Below are 21,761 nucleotides of genomic sequence, written 5' to 3'. Positions count from 1 at the left end.
AATATATTAAGAAAAAAGGAGTTTCTAAACCCCAAGCCTTGTGGGAGCTCCAATTCCTCAATCTTAATTTTCTAAATTTTTGATTTAAAAAAAAGGGTCTAGCTTTGGTCCAGTCCACCATCGGATTGGACCGTGCTGTTGGGCTCGTGGGGGCCCACCACGGGTCCCGTTTTAAAAATCTGAACCGTTTAATGTGTAGAACTCTTCGAGTACTATATGCCTGTAAAAAATCACGTTGATCAGATATCGATAGCTATATGATCAAATCAGTTTTGTATAAAAAAAAAAAGGACAGTGAATAAATTAACGGTTGACAAAAAACTGATTTAATCACATAGCTATCGATATCCAATCAACGTGATTTTTTACAGGCGTATAGTACTCAAAGAGTTCTACACATTGAACGGTTTAGATTTTCAAAACGGGACCAGTGGTGGCCCCCACGGGCCCAACAGCACGGTCCAGTCCGAAGGTGGACTGGACCAAAGCCAGGCCCTAAAAAAAAAACCTTAGGCTCTGTTTGGTTGTGAATTCAAAATGTAATTCCACATGTGTATTTCAGTATGATGTTTGGTTGTGTGTTTGGAATCAACTTTCCAAACTTCTGCAGAGAGCTCTGTATTACAGTCGCATTTTTTGTTCAAATTTTGGCCAGGGGAAGACCACGCGGACGTCCTTAGGGACTACCGCCCGGACGTCCATGGGGACATCCACCTGGATGTCCTCTGCTGTACAGGAAATTTTTTTTTTTTTTTGCAATTGATTTATATAATTGGAAAAAAAAATTTCTGAAATTTTTTTAATTTTTAATGTACTTTAAAATAATTTTGAGTTGTATATTTAGTTATGAGTTGTAAATTTTTGTATCACATATCAAATATCACATCAACAATTCCCCACTCAAATCAAACATCTTTTCCAAAACTATTTTCAAAACTCTTTACCAAACAAATTTTCTACACTCAAATCATAATTTTACAACACACAAATTCAAAATACAATTCATACTCTCAAATCACATTTACAAAACACAACCAAACGCAACCTTAGTATTTATTGATTTGATCAAACTCCCCTAATCAGCATTTATTAACTTTTTTCAATCCACATGCCTGCATTTATTGATTTGGTCAAAATCCCTGATTAGCATTTAAAATCCACTCATACAAATAATTATAGATACAGCCCATGCATAATTACTGCAGTAGTTTTTTTAATTTCTCCTATACATTATGGTTAGTGATAAGATTATTAAATTATTTTTATAAAAAATCTTAAAAAACATAATTTATATATTAAAATAAATATAAATATCTATAATTATTCCGTGCATAGCACGGGTGATAGGCTAGTCTATACTATATATTAAGCAAAATGGGGTTTTTAACCCCAAGGCCTATGGGAGCTCCAATATGCCACAGGCTCTCTCTCTCTCTTTTTCTAATTTTTTATTTTAAAAAAAAAATTAACCTCAGCATTTATTAATTTCTCTCAACCCACAAGACTTTTTGACTTCTCTCATAATTACTGCAGTACCTTTTCAAAAACAAATAATTTGTATATTAAAATAAATATAAATATCTATATCTATATCTATCTATTTATTTATATCTATCTCTAACCCTATAAGTTTTGTGAGAGTTCTAATATCCCAATCTAAATTTCTTGATTTTTTGATTTAAAAAAAAACCCTTAACATTTATTACTTTCTCAAAACCCCCATGTCTTACCCTTATAATAACACTTTAATACATTAAGAATAAGTATAAAAATATGCTTAATTAAAATATGAATGTTAAGAATACATAATCAAAACACATAATCGATCATAAAAAGTGTAATAATAGGCTGAGATTTATTTTAAATATAAGCCCTTCTATAACTGGTTTATTTGTTATGTAATAATAGGCTGAAATCATTATGTATTCTTTGTATTACAGTAATTAGATTGTTTGTTAATCTTTGTATTTCTTAGTTGAGAGAAACTATTCTGATTGTTGTTATTTGTTCCCAAAAAAAAAAAAAAAATGGTTTATTTGTATTTAATTGGTATCCATCAAATTGACTTTAATTATTTATTTATTCTACTCTTATGGATGATTTTTTTATTATAAAAACCGGATAATTTTCCCCGTATCTTTCATAGGTATCCTTTTTAATATAATGTGCAAAATTTATTATTATTATTTTTTTAAATTCTGAACCTACCACTGTTTATATAAAAAGAATATTAGTCTGGTATACAACAATTAGAGTAGCTCAACCTCCTGTAAGATGATGATATCATCAGTGATGGCATTAACCTTCAAAAATAAGTATATGCTTGTGTGATTACTCCCACTGAGAGCTTCCTTGACCATCATCCAAAGTTGTAATTAACCACTAACTTTTCACTTTCTATAACATTGAGGGCTGCTGTATCAATTCTTAGGTGAAGAAAATAATAAATAAAGTTGTAATTACCCACTAACTTTTCACTTTCTATAACATTGAGGGCTGCTGTATCAATTCTTGGGTGAATAAAATAATAAACAATGTATAGCAGTTCTCTTTAAATATTTTATTTTTTTGGGTTAATTATACTAACACCACCTTAACTATTAATGAATATAATTATCCCTCTAATCTATAAATCCGAACATATTAACCTGTCAATTATAAAAATCATACAAATCACCTTTTTCGGAAATGGTATTGAGAGAGTTAAAATATACGAATTTAAAAATAAAGAAGATAAAGAATATTCGCCAATGATTAAAGGATTTTGAGATAAATAACATTTTTTTTATTTTTATTTTCATGAGAGATGAGGGCATCAATGACTGCATTGATGACTTAAGAACCAAGCAATTTCTCTCTCATAAAACTTTCATCATAGTTAAATAAAGCCCATTGAGCTGCGACCAAAATCAAAAAATTGCAGCTCAAAAATCCTACCATGTATGCCCCTCTAAATAAATAAATAAATAATATCCTGCCATGTATTACTCCTATTTATATTAATTTATTCATTTTTTAAATTTTTTTGAAGAATTTACTTAAAAGAATTAATTGACATATTTTAATTTATAGATTTTTTTTTTGACAAAAATACATTATTTATTGATTCGATTAAAAGAGACTAATATCAAAAATGATAAATAATGTCAGAAGGATGGAGTATAATGTCCTCAACGTATTCAACGAAGGGATATACTAACTATTGTGCATTGGATGATGATTAATTAGTCTAGATGTAAAAATTACAGTAAAATATATAAAAAGTACAGAGAAAAATAAAATATGTATTGAATTTTTTTTTAAAAAAATTCCCTAGTTCTTAACAAGTAAGCGGTAGTTAACAAGACTCAATCAGAAAAATGATTTTACTAACATGTATTTTTACTAATTTAAAAATAATTTCATCCAAACAAAATCTCAATTCGTCCAAATATGAATTGCTTGTACTGAGGCCTTGTTTGAGAATATGCTAATTTAGTAACTTTTTAGCTATTTGGCTAAAATATGAGCTAAAAAAAACTAGTGTGTTTAGGATGACTTTTTGACTTTTTACGAAAAAATGTGCAAAAAGTAGAGAGAAAAGAGAATCTTTGACTTTTTTGTATGGGTTGTTGACTTTTTGGCTAATTTAGTAACTTTTTGACTAAAATGGAGGTTCCCAAACGAGGCCTGAATCTTAGGAATGAATCTCCCGTAAGTTAGTTACCAGATTAGATTTTGGGCCTGACTTCGCTTCGGTCCAATGGTGTTGTTGGGCCATGAGAGCCCACCACGGGTCCTATTTCGATAATTCAAACCGTGCAATATGTAGAACTCGTCGAGTACTATATGTCTATAAAAAATCACGTTGATTGGATATCGATAGCTACGTGATCAAATCAGTTTTATATAAAAAAAATGGATAGTAAAAAAATAAACAGTTGATAGAAAACTAATCCGATGAGATAACTATTGATATCCAATCAACGCGACTTTTTACAAACATATAACACTCAACGAGATTTACATATTAAACAGTTCGGATTATCAAAACGAGACCCGTAATAGGTTTCCACAGACCTAACAATATCCTCCAATCCGATCTGAGACTGAAAGGAAGCCACTGCTTAGATTTTCTAACATAAGATGTCAATTTTGCAACACATTTATCTTTTGACACATCTCTCAACTTTGACAATAATTTTTTAAAATGCTTATTGGGATGACTTTTTAGCTATTTGGCTAAAAAGGTAGGTAAAAAAAACTTGTATGTTTGGGATGACTTTTTGGCTAATTACGAAAAGATGTGCAAAAAGTAGAGAGAAAAGAGAATCTTTGACTTTTTGGTATGGGTTGTTGACTTTTTGGCTAATTTAGTAACTTTTTGACTAATTGGCTAAAATAGCCTCTTGTCAAACGAGGCCTAAGTCTTGATGGAACAATAAAACTTGAGTAATGTTAGAAACCCCAAAATATTCTATTAAAAGTTTTACCAAATGTCTCACATGGGTGTGGGACCCACACATGTGGGTCCCATGTGAGTCCCACACCCATATGAGACATCTGGTAAAATTTTTGATAAAATTTTTGGGGCTTCTAACATTTTTGATAAAACTTTTGTCCCATTCCTATTTTTATATGTTTTCACACTATTTCTTGACAAGGCATGAAAATTAGGAAGGTGATAAGAATGGGGTAGGAACGAGGCGACGTGATCCTAAGATGAGACCATATTAAGGGATTGTGGGAAATGATCTAAGAGTATTTTTTAATTTTTTACAAAAAAAAATATATAAAAAAAATAATAAAATAATGTGATAAAAAAAATGATAAAAATTTGCTATTTAGGAAATGCCAAATAATCTAATATGATATAGTATAGATGATACAACAAAATAATGGATGCATGAGTGATGTTTGTTGAAAATATTAAAAAATGAGAGCTCTATATGAATACTTTGGTATTTTAAGGGATATTTATCAATAAATTTTATCTCACAAATAAATATTTTAATTAGTTCAATTTTTTTTATTGATCTGTTAAGTCTTATTAGTGGAGAGTTTATTTCCGTGTGATCTTATTTTTTATTTTGGTAGTGTTTTGCTATACAGTTGTATCCTTTTATTAATGTAATAAGTATGATATAATACTCTAATGTGACAGGTATTAATATGGCACTCCAACTAGGGGTGCAACTCAGGCTGGTTCGGTCGGGTTAGAAAGTTGTCCAAGCTTAGTCCAAGTTGTGTTGAGACCTATCCAGGGCCGTCCAAGACTGAATTGTAACCCGAAGTTGCCTACCCAAACCCAACTCGAGTTAAATCTGAATTGCCCGAGTTGCCCGAATTATTTGAATTGTAGATGAATTTCAATTTTTTTTTTTTGCAGCTGCATTATTAAATTATTAAAATTTGACTCTATTTACATTTTTTTTATATAGAAAATCATTAATACCATAAAAACAAATAATTTATATAATTTAAGAAAGATGTCACTATAGTAGTCTTTATAATTTATAAGTGAAAATAAAAAAAAAGTAAGATTTTATGTTATTTGTATATATAATATATATTCAATATGATTTAATAATCTAAATTACTTTAATATCATGTAATGGCTAATAATTGATATGTATATTTAATATTTTAATATATCTATATATGTATAATTCAGGTTTCGGGTTGCTCGGGTTGTTTAACGTCTTTGCCCAAGCCTGTCCAAATTTAATTCGAACTTTTGAATTTTTGTCCAAACCTATACCGAATTTGAAAATATCTTGTCCAAGTCCTAAAAAAATTCAGGCTGGGTTCGGGGTTGCTCGGGTTTAGCCCACCCAAGTTGCGCCCCTAACTCCAACAATGTGACACTTCCAAAAAAATTAAAACTCCTTAGTGTACTTTTTCTAAATGTAACAACGTGACGAGTATGATGTGACATTCTAAAACTTTTACTCTAAAAATATTAATAACTCGTTAGTGTACTTTTTTCAAGCGTAACAACGTGGCAGGTATGATGTGACACTACAAAAAAATAAAAATTACTTAGTGTACTTTTCTCAAACGTGACAACGTGACAGATATGATGACACTCTAAAAAAATTAAAAATTTCTTAGTGTACTTTTCTCAAATGTAACGTGTGACACTCCAACGTGGTGGATATGATGTGACACTATAAAAAAATTTAAAACTCTTTAGTGTACTTCTTTCAAATGTGACACTCTAACGTGGCAGGTATGATGTGACACTAAAAATTTTTTTAGTGTACTTTTTTCAAATATCACATTTAAATGTGGCAGATAAATGAGTCATTACACATCCAAAAAAAAGAGAAAAAAATATGATCATAAGAGGGGCACCGCGGGATAAAAAGAGATCCAAAAAAAAGAGATAAAAACAAAAAAAAATCAAATCAAATTTTGTCCCCCTCCCATCTTTTTATTTGGACGGAATGAGATGATAGTCAAGAAAATCAAATTCTGTCCCCTTCTCATTTTTTTTATTTGGACGGACTGAGGCAACAAATTATCATCCGTGTATGTGCGGCAATGTATAATTGTAATAAATTAAAAAAAAAAAAAATTTGAAAGATTACTATTTTGTGTGTCATATTATGAAGACCACATATATTGAAAATCAATGTCATTAAATGATTTTAGCTATATTATTTTCTACAAAACAATTTCATGGTCATATTATTTTCAACAATTTTTTAGAAAATCATGGCTAATAATTTTTTTTCTTTTTTTTTTTGTTTATATAAAGATGAGCACATCTAGATAAATACTATATAATGGCAGGTATTGGATTATGAATATCAAAACCCAAAAAACTTTAAATGATTAACCGCAACAAAATAGAACTGATTGGATCCATGATCGTCTATCCCTTGTGTACCAGCAGTTTATATGGATCCAAGAGAAGATATATAGGTCAAACTCAACCTTATTTAAAAGGAAATTGCTATTTTAGTTCAAAAATTATACATATTTTTTAAACTCAATGATGTAAAGAGAAAAAATGAGAGTGAGCAAGTTTTTTTTTTTTTTTTTTTGAATTAGATAAAGAATATTATTGTTGCCTTCACTACAAGAAAAGTGGGCTTAAAAGACGAAACTTTTTGTGACGGTACATTTGTCGTCCAAAAAAGTCATTTTTTGCGACGGCATAACTTGTCGCCGCAAAAAAAAGTGACTTTTTGAGATGATACAATTTGCCTTCGCGAAAAATGTGCCTTTTTGAGACGGCATAGCTTGCCGTCGCAAAAAAAATTTGACTATTTGACACGGTACAGCTTGCCGTCGCGAAAAAAGTGACTTTTTGTGACGGCACAACTTGCTGTCACAAAAAATAGAGTATTTGCGGCGGTAGAAATTGCTGTTCCAAAAAAAATAAAGTATTTGCGACAGCAGAGATTGTTGCCGCAAAAAAATAGAGTTTTTGCGACGGCACCAGCTGCAGTCAAAAAAAAAAAAAAAGAGTAATATATATATATATATTGTGGCTTTGAGATGGCTTCATATATATATATATAGTCACAAAATGGTTTAAATAAATGCAATCAGCTTGCTTGGTTCCCATTTTCTAAAAATAATTTTCAGAAAATTCTACTTTTTTATTTTTCGTGTTTTTTTGTTTTTACTGATTTTTTTTAATATTTTATGCAAATTTTTTACTTTTTAGACACACCTAACATAAATACACCTAAAAAGTAAAAAAAATCTTTTAAAAATTCACTAAATACCAAAAATACAACAAAAATACAAGAATTCAGTATATTTTTTGTATTTTTATGTATTTCTTAATTTTTTAAAATATTTTTTCGCATTTTTTTTACTTTTTAGATACATCTAAATAAGGTGCATCTAAAAAAGTAAAAAAAATATTTAAAATTTTAAAAATATTCACTAAAAACAAAAAAAAAAACACAAAAATCAAAAAACTCAGTTTTCAAAAAACTTAATTCAGAAAACTCAAACCAAACACATTGAATGGTATTTTTTTGTCACAATTTTTTTTGTCGTCTTACTCTTTTGATATAATATTTCTCTTTTTCACCCATTTTTTATCTTTTTGTCTCTCTGTCTCTATCTCTGTCTCTCTCTCACTCATCACTCTTCTTTGTTTGTCTGTCTTTTTCTCTCTTTCTCTCTGTGTCTTTGTCTCTCTTCTCTTTCTCTCTCTCACTCATTACTTTTCTCTGTTTCTCTCTCTCTCTCTCTCTCTGTGTATCTCTCGTCCACTTCTCTTCTCTCTTTGTCTCTTTTCTCTCGTTTCCCTCTTTATCTCTCGCTCATCTCTCTCTGTCTCTCTCTCGTTTATCTCTTTTTGCTCTTTTTTTTCTCTTTGTCTCTCTCTCCATCTCTTTGTCTATCTCTCACTCATCTTTTGTCTCTCTCTCTATCTCTCTGTCTCTCTCGTTCATCTCTCTTCTCTCTCTGTCTTTTTTTTTTCTTTCTCTCTCTCTCTCTTGTTAATCTCTTTTCGTTTTCTTTTTCTCTTTTTGTTTATCTCTTGCTCATCTCTTGTTTTTCTCTCTTTTTCTGTCTCTCTCTCTCTTTATCTCTTTATCTCCTTGTCGTCTCTATCTCTTTCTCTCTCTGTCTTTGACTATCTCTCTCACTCATCACTCTTCTCTTTCTCTGTCTACCTATCTGTTTGTCTGTCTATCTCTTTCTCTCTCTCCCTCTCCCTCACTGTGTTTGCCTTGTTCACTCTCTCCCTCATATCATCTCTATTTATTGAGCTCATTCTCGATTTATTGATCCACTACAAGAAAATGCACTTTTAGCGACCACTTTGTCTCTTTCTCGCTCATCACTTTGTCTCTCTCTCCCTCTGTCTCCCTATCTGTCTCTCACTCATCTCTCTCTCTTATCACCCATCTCCTCTACCACATTTACTACTACTGCAAATGTCATTCCACTACCACCACTACTACCACTGTTGTCACTCCACCTCTACGATTACTATTACTACCACCATTGCCACCACTCCACTACCATCGCTACTACTACTGCCACTACTACTACCATTACCTCTCCTCCACCACCGTCACTCCATCTCCTCTACCACTACCACAACTTCACCACTAATCTCCTTCGCCATCAACATCACCACCACCACTACCACCACCTCTTATCTACCACCTTTACTACTACTGCCACTCCCTCTCTTCTACCACAAAAAATTAGTTCTTGATTTTTAGTAACCAAAAAAAAAAAAAAAATGGGCCGCAGAAAAATATTTTTCATTAACAAAAAAAAATTAACTTTATTTTAACGAAAAATATTTTTCGTTAAAATATTACCCATACTTCTAAAAAAAAAAAAATCATTAAAATAAAAATGAAACAAATAAATTTTCAACCTTTGTAACTAAAAAAAAATAAAAAATAAAAAATTTTTTATTAACTATAAAAAAAAAATTATTTTAACAAAAAATAAAGTTTTTAGCAACGACAAGTCCCGTCGCAAAAAAAAAAAAAAAAAAAACAACAGTGCCGTTTTGTTGTTTAAATATTCATTAGTGACGGAAAAAAAAAAAAAAAAAACGAGGATTAGCCTCTTTTTTCCCATTCCCGCTCGGTTTTCCCTCCTCAACCAAAAATTCCCAATCTTAAAAACCAGAAATCCCTAATCTCCTCTTATGGCTCTCTCTCTCTCTCTCTCTCTCTGTGGCGAGCGGCAACAGACAACTACGAGTGGCGGCAGACTAGGGCGTGATCTTGGTCATCATCTTCTTCACTTATCATCTAAGAAACCCCAGAAGTTTTTAGTGTATTTTGGGGAAAAGAAATGATGGGTGAAGGGGGGAAGGAGAGAGGAGTCGCCAGCGCCGATCCGCCTCAACCTCACTACAGAACCTTCCAGGGAGTTTCCAACTACCTTCCTCCTCCTTCTCCTCCTCCTCATCCTCAGCCCGCCATCGGCTTCCCTCAACCTGTTCCTCTCCCCGGCGCCTCTGAACCCTATGCTAATGCCTATCAAGCCGTTCCAGGTTCCATCTCTCTCTTTCTCTCTCTCTCTCTCTCTCTCTCTCTCTCTCTCTCTCTCTCTCTCGCTCTGGCTCTGGCTGTGTGTGTGTGTGTTCGATTTTTGAGCCAGTCAACCATGTATTGACTCCTCCAGATTTAAAAAATTAAAAGAAATTATAAAATTCTTCATATTTTTTTGACAACATTATGAACTTGTAGGATTTGATATATATGTTGGGTTTAATGTTCTATTGTTTCCTTTTAGTTGGCGGTATTGTGATTTTATTTTATTTATTATTATTATTATTATTTGATCAACAACAAATGGTATTGTGATTTTATGCTGTGTACATGTTAACATTGCTATTAATTTAGACCAGTGGGTTGACATTGTACATGCAAAGAGTGTGCACACACACACATGAATCGGAGGAAAAGAAAGTGACTCATTGTCCATCCTTGATCTGCTATTTTGACATTGAAATATTATTATTCATTCTTTGATAATGAAAAATAACATATTAGCATGAATAATGATCATAAACGTAACAGTGTGATATAATTCTATATCTGATTGTCCATAAATCTGATCATTTTCTTTTCAAATTTGATACTGATATATAATGGAATAATAGGTTCTTATTTGGTGCCTTGATGGCTTTCCCGCTCCTTGATACACTGTTTTGTATGATTAGTAATTTGCCTTTTTTTTTTTTTTGGTTCCTCTCAAATTTTCCTCTTCAATGGGGATGCTCTTATTACACTATCAGCTAGCTGAAGATTCAATGGTGAAGTTGGATAGAATCTGTCGGGAAGCAAATGTCATGTTGGTATTTGCACACTAGTATGGCCTCACAGGGTTTGTTCGGATCAGTGTGAAGGTAATGGACCTTAAAATGTATATACATGTATATATTTGGGTTAAATTTATTAACTTGGCATTTTGGAAAAGTTAGTATTAGGATGGTAGTGGCTACAAAATAAAAATCGGAGGCTTAACAAGGATGAGCACACTATCAAATTTTAATATTTTTGTTTTAATTTTTTAACAATCACAGATTTCTTGTGGGCTTGTTATTTTAAAAATTTCTTTGCTCTTCCCACAAGGGTGAGGTGGGATGTCAATCAAGATTGTTTGAATTGAAAGAAACACCATAGTAGAAATTAAGTTTAGAAGAAAATACCAGACTTACTTTCCACAGAGCTAGAGGTGGTAATTCTACTTTGCATCTTTGAGGCAGGAACATACTGTGATTGAGTCAAAGCCTGATCATTTTTGGGATGATCTCCGACTGAATTGCCCATGGCCTGAGTTGAGGAGGTATGGGTCTCAAAACTTATTTTTTCATTTGTTTGGTTGACTGTTGTGAGTTGTTTATTTTGGCGCATTAATTGTTAGTTTGTATATGCTAATGGCATTTAATTTTTTGTTACAAAAAATTTGGGACATGAATTTTTTGGGAAACAAATTTATCATGAGCTATGATTGTTTGAGAGTGGTTAGTTATATGATTTAGTTTAATTATTAACTCATGCTGCATTGTTACAAATTTATTAGAAGAGAAGAGTCTATGTAACAAAGGTTAAAACTATTGAACTTTTATTTCACAATAACTTTTTGGACTTCTATTTAACCAACTCATAAATTGTTTCCTAAATTCCTAATATTGCAACAGATGTACAATTTCATTTCACCTGAATATGGCATAGTTAACCCTTGCAGATACAGATTGTTCATCGATTTTATTTTATTTAGTTCAATAATCCAACTGTGTCATCTATTGATTTGATCAAAACTTAATGTTGTGACCTTCTGAATCCAATAAAAGCTAAGTTATTTTTATCACTTTATGAAGTTCTTTTTCTAGTATACCTAACTTATATTCACTTGGCATTGTACTGTAACAATGCAGCATGAGTTAATCTGTGCCCTCTATCCAGTATTTGTCCATTGTTTCATGGATCTTGTGGCAAAAGGTCATATTCAAGAAGGTATGATTCAGAGTTGATATGTTTCAAACTATTTTGTGCCTTAGGTTGTATGCTGTGCAAATCAGCCCATTTATGCGGCAAGTATGTTGAACTTACTATTGATACCTATGTCTGAATCTTCAGCTCGAAATTTTTTCAATAGCTTTTGCGAAGACCACGAGATGATGCACTTACGGGACCGCCAGAAATTGGAAGGAGTTCTTTCTCCGTGTCATCTGGAGGTTAATTACTATACTAGTCTTCATGTTACATTTTGCACTTATGAATCTAACTGCTTCTTGATAAACTTTGTTTACACCTTGCAGGAAATGGAGTTTGCTCATTCTTTGAGGCAGAGCAAAGTGAAGCTTAAGATATGCCCAGTTATTGATTCAGATGGGCACCTTTTTTAATTTTTATTTCTTTATTTATTAGTAGATTAAGATGGGGCTATACAAGGGAAAAGCAAATCATTTTAAAATAATTTAAGGAATTATCTGAAAGCTAAATGTCATTTTTCTCCCACTTTTCCCTCCAATATTCTTATGAGCTTATGTTGCAATATTTATACAAGACACAATCCATTACAATGGTTGGGGTTATTAATGAGCATATTAACTTTCAAGGTACAGCTCCCTACTTGTTAATTGCATGTTTTTCATCATGATAATATTTTTTTCTACTGTACCTTGGTGTTTTAGTTAATTTTTTTCTTTTTCATTGAGCTAATAATACATTAGTTTAGTATTGAACTTTTGGGAGAAGATCGGACTCCAATCGGGTTCCCGATTTGGGAGTTAAAGTCGGATTTCACTCTAGGCAAAATAGTTCCTTAAGAAACTTGAATTCGAGGTGTTGATGCCCCAAAATCACCAAACAGCATTAGTTTGGCACGAAACTTGGTACACACGACCGCCTAGGCCTGAGAAACTTGTGGGAGAGGACGAGACTCCAATCGGGTTGCTGGTTTAGGATTTAGAGCCAGATTTCACTCTAGGCAAACTAGTTCCTTAATAAACTTGAATTCGAGTTGTTGACGCCCCAAAATCACCAAACGGGGTCGGATTAGCACGAAACTTGGCATACACGACCGCCTAGGCACGAGAGACTTGTGGGAGAAGACGGGGTTCCAATCGGGTTCTCGGTTTGTGAGTTAGAGCCAGATTTCACTCTAAACAAACTAGTTCCTTAAGAAACTTGAATTCGAGGTGTTGACATCCCAAAATCACCAAACAGTCGGATTGGCACGAAACTTGGCACACACGACTGCCTAGGCACGAGAGACTTGTGAGAGAAGACGTGGCTCGAATCGGGTTCCCGGTTTGGGAGTTAGAGCCAGATTTCGGTCTAGGCAAACTAGTTCCTTAAGAAATTTGAATTCGAGGTGTTGATGCCCAAAATCACCAAACGGCGTCGATTTGGCACGAAACTTGGCACACATGACCGCCTAGACATGAGAGACTTGTGGGAGGAGACGAGACTCCAATCGGGTTCCCGATTTGGGAGTTAGAGCCGGATTTCACTCTAGGCAAAGGAGTTCCTTAAGAAATTTGAATTCGAGTTGTTGACGTCCCAAAATCCCCAAACGGCGTCGGTTTGGCATGAAACTTGGCACACACGACCGCCTAGGTACGAGAAATTTGTAGGAGAAGACGAGACTCCAATCGGGTTCTCGGTTTAGGAGTTAGAGTCGGATTTCACTCTAGTCAAACTAGTTCCTTAAGAAACTTGAATTCGAGGTGTTGACGCTCCAAAATCACCAAACGGGGTCGGATTAGCACGAAACTTGGCACACATAATCGCTTAGGCACGAGAGAGTTATGGAAGAAGACGGGGCTCGAATCGGGTTCCCGATTTGGGAGTTAGAGCTAGATTTCGATCTAGGCAAACTAGTTCTTTAAGAAATTTGAATTCGAGGTATTGACGCCCTAAAATCGCCAAACGGTGTCAGTTTGGCATGAAACTTGACACACACGACCGCCTAGGCACGAAAGACTTGTGGGAGAAGACGAGACTCTAATCGGGTTTCCGGTTTGTGAGTTAGAGCTGGATTTCACTCTAGGAAAATTAGTTTCTTAAGAAACTTGAATTCGATGTGTTGACGCCCCAAAATCACCAAACGTGGTTGGATTGGCACAAAATTTGCACACACGACCGCCTAGGCACGAGAGACTTGTAGGAGAAGACGGGGCTCGAATCGGGTTCTTGATTTGGGAGTTAGAGCCGGATTTTGGTATAAGCGAAATAGCTCCTTAAGAAATTTGAATTTGAGGTGTTGATGCCCCAAAATCACCAAACGGCGTCGGTTTGGCACGAAACTTGGCACACACGACCGCCTAGGCACGAGAGACTTGTGGGAGAAGACAGAACTCCAATCGGGTTCCTGGTTTGGGAGTTAGAGCCGGATTTCACTCTAGGCAAAGTAGTTCTTTAAAAAACTTGAATTTGAGTTGTTGATGCCCCCAAATCACCAAACGGCGTCGGTTTGGCACGAAACTTGGCACACACGACCACCTAGGCACAAGAAACTTGTAGGAGAAGACGGGACCCCAATCGGGTTCCCGGTTTAGGGGTTAGAGCCGGATTTCACTCTAAGCAAACTAGTTCCTTAAGAAACTTGAATTCGAGGTGTTGATGTCCCAAAATCACCAAACGGGGTCGAATTAGCACGAAACTTGGCACACACGACTGTCTAGGCACGAGAGAGTTGTGGGAGAAGACAAAACTTCAATCGGGTTCCCGGTTTGGGAGTTCGAGCCGGATTTCACTCTAGGCAAATTAGTTCCTTAAGAAACTTGAATTCGAAGTGTTGACACCCCAAAATACCAAACGGGGTCGGATTAGCGCGAAACTTGACGCACACGACCGCCTAGGCATGAGAAACTTGTGAGAGAAGACGGGACTCCAATCAGGTTCCCGGTTTGGGTGTTAGAGGCGGATTTTACTCTAGGCAAACTAGTTCCTTAAGAAACTTGAATTTGAGGTGTTGACGCCCCAAAATACCAAACGGGGTCGGATTAGCGCGAAACTTGGCGCACACGACCGCCTAGGCACGAGAAACTTGTGAGAGAAGATGGACTCCAATCGAGTTCCCGATTTGGGAGTTAGAGCAATATTTCACTCTAGGTAAACTAGTTCCTTAAGAAATTTGAATTCGAGGTGTTGATGCCCAAAAATCACCAAACGGGGTCGGATTAGCACGAAACTTGGCACACACGATTATCTAGGTATGAGAGACTTGTGGGAGAAGACATGGCTCGATTCGGGTTCCTGATTTCAGTCTAGCCAAAATTATTTACTTAATTATCTTTGTAATTATATAGTAGTTAATTTTTATGTTTTTTTGTAATTAAAATATTAACACATAATTATATTGTCATTAATTATTTTTATTTTGTTTTCAGATATGTCCCCAGTAGGAGTTTGCTTTTTGTGGAATGGAGGCGTGTGAAGATTGCGATTAACTTTTGTTTTTGTTATCCACGAAGAATCATGACAAAAACTTTTGTTTTTGATTTACGTTATTTTGAATTGTGAACAACATTATGTATTTAAACATTGTATATGTATTATGCAATATTATGTAGTGAGATAATTTTTCTGATGTATTGTTATGAATGGAAGAATATTTTTATGATGGATGAATTGTTATTTTTATATTGTTATTTTTATATTATTATGTAATTATCGGTTTATTTTTCAGTTATTTTTCATTTAATACAGGTAATTTTCATATTTTTAATAATTTTATTGCAGTTTTTTTTTTTTTTTTTTTGAGACGGCACCACACCGTCTCAAAAGAAATTGGCAACAGTTGAAAAAAATCTTTTGGGACAGTATTATTTGCTGTCGCAAATAATCTTTTAGAGATGGTGTTATCGTGCTGTCTCAAATAAACTTTTAGCAATGGTAGGTTACTCGTTGCAATAAAACACTAATGACGTCGCAAATAACACTTTTAGTGACGACAACATAGTGTTGTCTCAAAAAATCTTAGATTTTTACATATTATTGGCCACGGCAGAATTCCGTCGCAAAAAGGCAACTTTGCCGTCTCAAAAAAAAGGCGACGGCAATGTGCCGTTGTTAAAACCTTTTAGCAACGCCTTTTGTTGCAACCCTCCACTTGTCGTCGCTAAAAGTCATCTACCGTCATAAAAAAAATTTTGAGACGACATTTTGAGTATTTACAACGGCATTTTATCATCGTAAAAAATCAAATTTTTTGTAATGCTTATTTTTAAATGCGTCAAACCAATCTTTTGTAATAGTAGGTATGTTTGACTTAGTTATTAATTAGCAGTAATTTTTTTTTTTTTTTAATGAATAAAACGAAAGGATGACTCGCTTTATATTTTTAACATTTTTTTTTCTTCTAATATATAAAGGATTTTGATTGTCATGAACTTTGGATGAAGTCATAAAACTTAACTCAAAGCTATGATGACATACTTACAAGCTACAACTATAAAAACAATAAATTTACCATGTTGAACATTTCAAGCAATATTTATTAAAAAATATTATTTATAAAAATATTAATTTTTTCACATATCGATAAAATGATATTATTAATTATACTTATACCTATAATTTTTACTTAAAACATAAATAAATGATGACAATTTTAAGCTATATTTTTATCAAAATATGTTATTTATAAAAATATTAGTCATATGCTTATAACTTATAAATGTTTGAATTTAAAAGGAAGAGACTACCAAAACAAAAAGTCACGTGATTTTGTATAAAAAAAAAAATTGAAAAAAATAGTTTGATAGATATATGGAAATCTAACTATGTTCAAGTTCTAGACTAGTTTGAAATAATTTTTTTTTGTTACTTTTTCCTTTTCCTTAGGCCCTGTTTGTTTGGAGAGTTAGAAGGGGGATTGAGATTGGTGGTGAGGTGGGATCCATCAACATTGTGTTTGTTTTGAGAGATGAGGATTAGATTGATAGTGAGTTCTGGATTATGAATCCCCTTGAGAAGGAGATTCGGATAGACCTTCAAGACTTGGTATTAGAAAAATAGTCTGCTGGACTAGAAATTTTTTTTTTTTATTTTATTTTAGTTTTTACATGTTGGGCATTTTTTTTTTAACATTAATGTTTAATTTTTAGTATTTTTTGTTAAATAAAAATCATTATTTTTTATTTTTTTCTGAATTTTTTTTAAAAAATTCTTTACATGTTGGGCATTTTTTAAAAAACATTAATGTTTAATATTTTTGTATTTGTTTTATTATTTTATATAAAAATAATTTAACAATCCCTACACTAACAACTTTCATAAAAATAAACACAATTTTACTTAATCCTTTCACTATCAATACCCTCGCTATTAATCTCTTCCATTCTACCTTTGAAAACAAACGAGGTCTTAGAGTTATGTTTTTCCCTTAAGCTTATGTTGTGTTTAAATTATGAATTTAAGTAGGAATTTAAAAAGAAAAAGAGAAAATGTGAGTGAAATGTTACTATATTTTACCTACATTTTATTCACCTTTTTTAAATTTTAATGATTTAACAATTAGGAGAGTTTTTGATGATGCATATCTATTAAAAATCATTTGGGGTGGATAAATTTCGTAAATTTTTTTCAAATGCTCGGGTTTTTATATGTGAGATCTAAAAAACAAACATACGTATTATTAATTTAATATGAAAAGAGCATCAACAGCGTTTGTAGTCCAACGGTTAGGATAATTGCCTTCCAAGCAATAGACCCGGGTTCGACTCCCGGCAAACGCATTTTAACTCTTCTTTAATTTTTTTTTATTTGCTTTACATTAAAACCATCCTCTGATGGCAATCATATTTTGGGATCTCTGTTTTTACTCTTCTTTAATTTTTTTTTTTATTTGCTTTACACTAAAACCATCCTATGATGGAAATCTTATTTTAGGATATCTGTTTTTAATTTTTTTTTTAAATTCATTTAAATGCACTCTTAATTGAATTAATTTTTAAAATTAGCTCATAATTAATATGATTGAAAGTGATTCAAGATAAGAAAACAAAGAAATTCATATTAAATCATATGCTTCTTTTATGTAGAAAGAGGTTACCTTTTATCGTCTCATTGGAACGTATGCTTGTAAATTACAGAGCATTGTGTGATTTGAAAATTGAAATTCAAGCCTAAACGTGTGGGATTTGAATTGCACTTGTATTTCGGATTAAAAGTCACTTTCTTTCTCTTTTGAACACTTTTCGTTTTAGATTGACTTTAATGCACAATTATGTTATAATGGTTCTGTCGTTTTCTATTATTTGTAGGTGCTAGTTGCTTCTCAAAACCATAGCTTGCTGCTCACTTGCTGTTTCTGTATTTTCGTCTTTTTTTTTTCAAGTCAAAAACACCAATCATTAAGATTTAAAATGCAACGACCCCAAAGTGCGTATCGAAAATTATCTTTAACTAATTGTGAGTTAATGTACTTTAATTTAATGATATCTATTCGAATTGAAGCATTATCTGTTAAGTTACAACTTTAAAATTAAAATTGCCAACCTTTATGGGTTCAGAAATCAAAATTGAGTACTTGGGGATGTTAATAGGAATTTTTAGAGTTATTTGGGAAAGTTAATTAGAAATTTATTTCGTCTGATTCGTTAAGGTGTGTTTGGGTGGTTAATTTTGCACTGCAAATTGAAGGCCTTAGAGACTTCAAAAAACCAGAACAGAGTACATAGTTATGATCAGTATAATTTTTAGAGTCATATGGGAAGTTTAATTGAAATTTGATTCCGTACGATTCGTAAGGGTGCGTTTGGCTCCCCCTATTGTGATAAGCTTATGTATGTAATATATATATATATATATATATGCCATATGAGGTGAACTCATCATTTTGTAGTCCAAAAAAATATCTGAGGAAGAGGGAGAGAACTGAGAGAAAGGGAGGGCAAAGGAGAGAGGAAGCTTCTCTAAGAGAGAGAGCTCAACATTCATGGGAGTTTGAAGATAAAATTGAAGAGATTGAAGAGAAAGGAAGAAGATCAACCATGAAAGCTTCGGAAATTGGAGAGAACTAAGAGAAAGGCAAAGATTGAACTAAGGTATGGAAGTCTACCTTGAATTCTTATGTTTAATGCATTAATTTCATGAAATCATAGTGATATTGGAAGATTTGAAACCCATTTGGGTTAGGGTTTTATGTATGTAGTTAATTGAACTCAATTTAAGAAATGAGACCTTGGGTTCTATGATTTTGGTTATGATTGGAACTCAACCTTATGAATACCATATGAATGAACTCTAGATTGTCCATAGAATAGGGTTATGCAAGGATCAAGTGTGTTTGTGGGTTGTGATTTGGAAACTTTCAAAATTATGAAAGATAAAGCATTGATCTTGAACTTGAGGCAAAGATTGATTTGTTTAAAATGAAATTACACTTGAATGATGTTAGTTTATCATGTTGTGGGATAATTTTATATGTTTTTGGGTGATTAGAGTTGAAACTAAGCTTACAAATGGAAAGAACAAGTGTTAGAGCAAACAACATTTTCGGACAGTAGAATTTGCCCAGAGCCGCACGTGCGGAAGTCTCCTTCCGGCACCAAAAATGATTCTGAAATAAAAGCACATTGTCCCGCACGTTCGGCTCAATTCCCGCTGGTGCGGGATAGCTCTGTTTCAGCCAACTTCAAATAAGCATATCTCTTGCATCCGGACTTCGTTTTGAGTGATTCTTGAGCCTAAATTCAAGCCCCGAAAGTCTAATTTCCAATGGTGGTAGTCTCAAATCCAAATTCTAAGTATACAAATAGATATGCCCAAATTAGTAAAGATTGTTCACTTTCTGTCCAACCATTTCATGTCATTTTCTCACTTAGCCCAACTTCCTTTCATTTCTTCCTATCTTCCTTGACGTGAATTATGATTCATTGAAGACCTATGAGTTTAGAACCAATATAACTAATTGATCAAAAAGAACGAGTAAGGGATCGGTTATATTCTCATATTATGATTTGTGCATTGTGTTTGTACGTCAAAACGAGGACATCGTCCCATTACTACCGGAAGCCCATCATTGTGAGTAATAGTAGTGTAACGATATGTTTTACTTACTTCCTATGATTATTGTACGGGAAAGAAATAAACCTTCTCGTATAATCCTGTTGATCAAGTCTGCGCTCCTCCAAACGTCGTCGCTTTACTCCCTGAAAACACAAACGTGAGCTAGTCGGCGGGTGTGTGCCGGAAACCCCTCCGATGCCTAAGTCAGCAACTAGACAACAGATAATAAGCTCTGTGTATTCTAGAGTAAGAATTGGGATACCTGTCTATAGGTCTGGTCATGAGCTTTTATAGACTTTACTTTGGCACAATCCTAGTATGATTCCAACTCTTCCTATGAGAGTCCTCCTAGGAATCACACACTCTACTCACTACCAACCAAGTGAGATGGTTTTGCACAATCCTAGTAGGACTATACTCTCCTTAGCAGAGTCCTCATAAGAGTCATACTCCTACTCACTACCAACCAAGTGAGATGGTTTACACAATCCCAGTAGGACTTTAACTCTCCTTAGCAGAGTCCTACTAGGAGTCTCATCACTGCAAGCCAAGTGAGATGGCTGAACCTTTTACCTCAATTATACATTCCTGCCCGAACTGATTTATCTCGGTCCCCTGCCCTTCAGACCGTGTGATCGAAAGCTGATCTAACGGATGCCACCCTGCCGAGCTATGCACAGCTCGACCCTCGCCATTGATGCTACCTCCTTTTAATAAGCTGCTGCAACCACACCGAGCTAAGTTACCTCGGTCACACGCTTAAGTAATGATGTAGATGGCGCCCGGCTGAGTTATACCAAGACCGGCGGCCGAGCTATACCAAGCTCGACATCCTTTCTCACCAATACCTCGGCTAACCATCAAGCCTACTTATTTCGGTTGACATCTTTACCTCGGCTAACATTGCGGTTAGCCAAGTTACTTCGGCTCTGTGATACTTTAAGCATTACTATCAGTCTTGACTTCGAGATGACGTCCTGTAGAGCTATCGTTTTAGCTCGGTCCTCTTTCTACCGATACCTCGGTCCATAGTTTGGCCCAAACCCAAAATATGAGATGTCTTCTTGGCCTAAGACCGAGCTACACCAGCCCTTATCTCGGCCCATTACGCGGTCCAACTCCCAAAGAAGACTCTTCCTAGCTCGGCCCAATTTGTTTACAAATTACCCTCTCAATTGCCCCTTAATTCCATCTGCGTAGCATGATTGGGATTATTTTTCCTCCAGCTGAGCTAAGAAGTTGTTCGGTTTCACGGCTTGTTCGGTCCCAAAAAGCCTTGTCAGTTGCTTAGCATGTCCTTCCATTAATCTGGTACGACGTTATTCCCAGGATATATGGCGTGCCCCCAATATCCTTGTTCTCCTTGTTACCATCGTCATGCCAAAAATTTGAATAGCCCTGATTTTTTGCCTTTAACGTATATATCCTTCGAATTTGTATACGTCGAGTCGTTTTTTCTGTGTCTTGTCGAACAGACTAACTCGGTTTATACGAACCTTGCCAACCTGTTTTGGCCGAGGTAACCATCATCTCGGTCAAAGAGTTCCAAAAAATTTGTTAGTCAAACCTGCCAACCTACTTTGGCCGAGGTAACCATCATCCCGGCCAAAGAGTTTCAAAAATTTTGTTGGACATACTTGCCAACTTGCTTTGGCCGAGGTAACCATAAAGAGTTTCAAAAATTTTGTTGGACATACCTGCCAACTTCCTACGGCCTAGATCCTTATCTCAGCTTAGGAGAAGTAAGTGTTGGTTTTTCCAGTCAATCACTCTTTAGTCGATATCCTTACTTTGGCTACAAGAGTTGGT

General features: G+C 34.1%; 1 long non-coding RNA gene and 1 other non-coding gene across 3 annotated transcripts; both read left to right on the top strand.

Moving 5' to 3' along the window:
• The first annotated feature begins 9,520 nt into the window (after positions 1 to 9,520).
• On the top strand, positions 9,521 to 15,561 carry LOC114298863 (uncharacterized). 2 transcript variants are annotated; one of them, XR_014348381.1, is made up of 6 exons: positions 9,521 to 9,976; positions 10,724 to 10,834; positions 11,191 to 11,274; positions 11,867 to 11,945; positions 12,069 to 12,166; positions 12,251 to 15,561. It is a non-coding gene; the product is annotated as an uncharacterized LOC114298863 (long non-coding RNA). The 2 variants fall into 2 exon arrangements; XR_003642127.2 differs by having other exon boundaries at positions 9,523 to 9,976; positions 11,195 to 11,274.
• Positions 15,562 to 17,605: 2,044 nt separating this feature from the next.
• Positions 17,606 to 17,677, top strand: TRNAG-UCC (transfer RNA glycine (anticodon UCC)). Its single transcript has one exon. It is a non-coding gene; the product is annotated as a tRNA-Gly (tRNA).
• Positions 17,678 to 21,761: the final 4,084 nt, after the last annotated feature.

The sequence above is a fragment of the Camellia sinensis genome, chromosome 13, assembly GCF_055761805.1.
Source record: "Camellia sinensis isolate YWXY chromosome 13, ASM5576180v1, whole genome shotgun sequence".
Classification (NCBI taxonomy): Eukaryota; Viridiplantae; Streptophyta; class Magnoliopsida; order Ericales; family Theaceae; genus Camellia; species Camellia sinensis.
The sequence above is the reverse complement of the archived record's forward strand: the minus strand, read 5'-3'. Positions and strand labels throughout refer to the sequence as shown.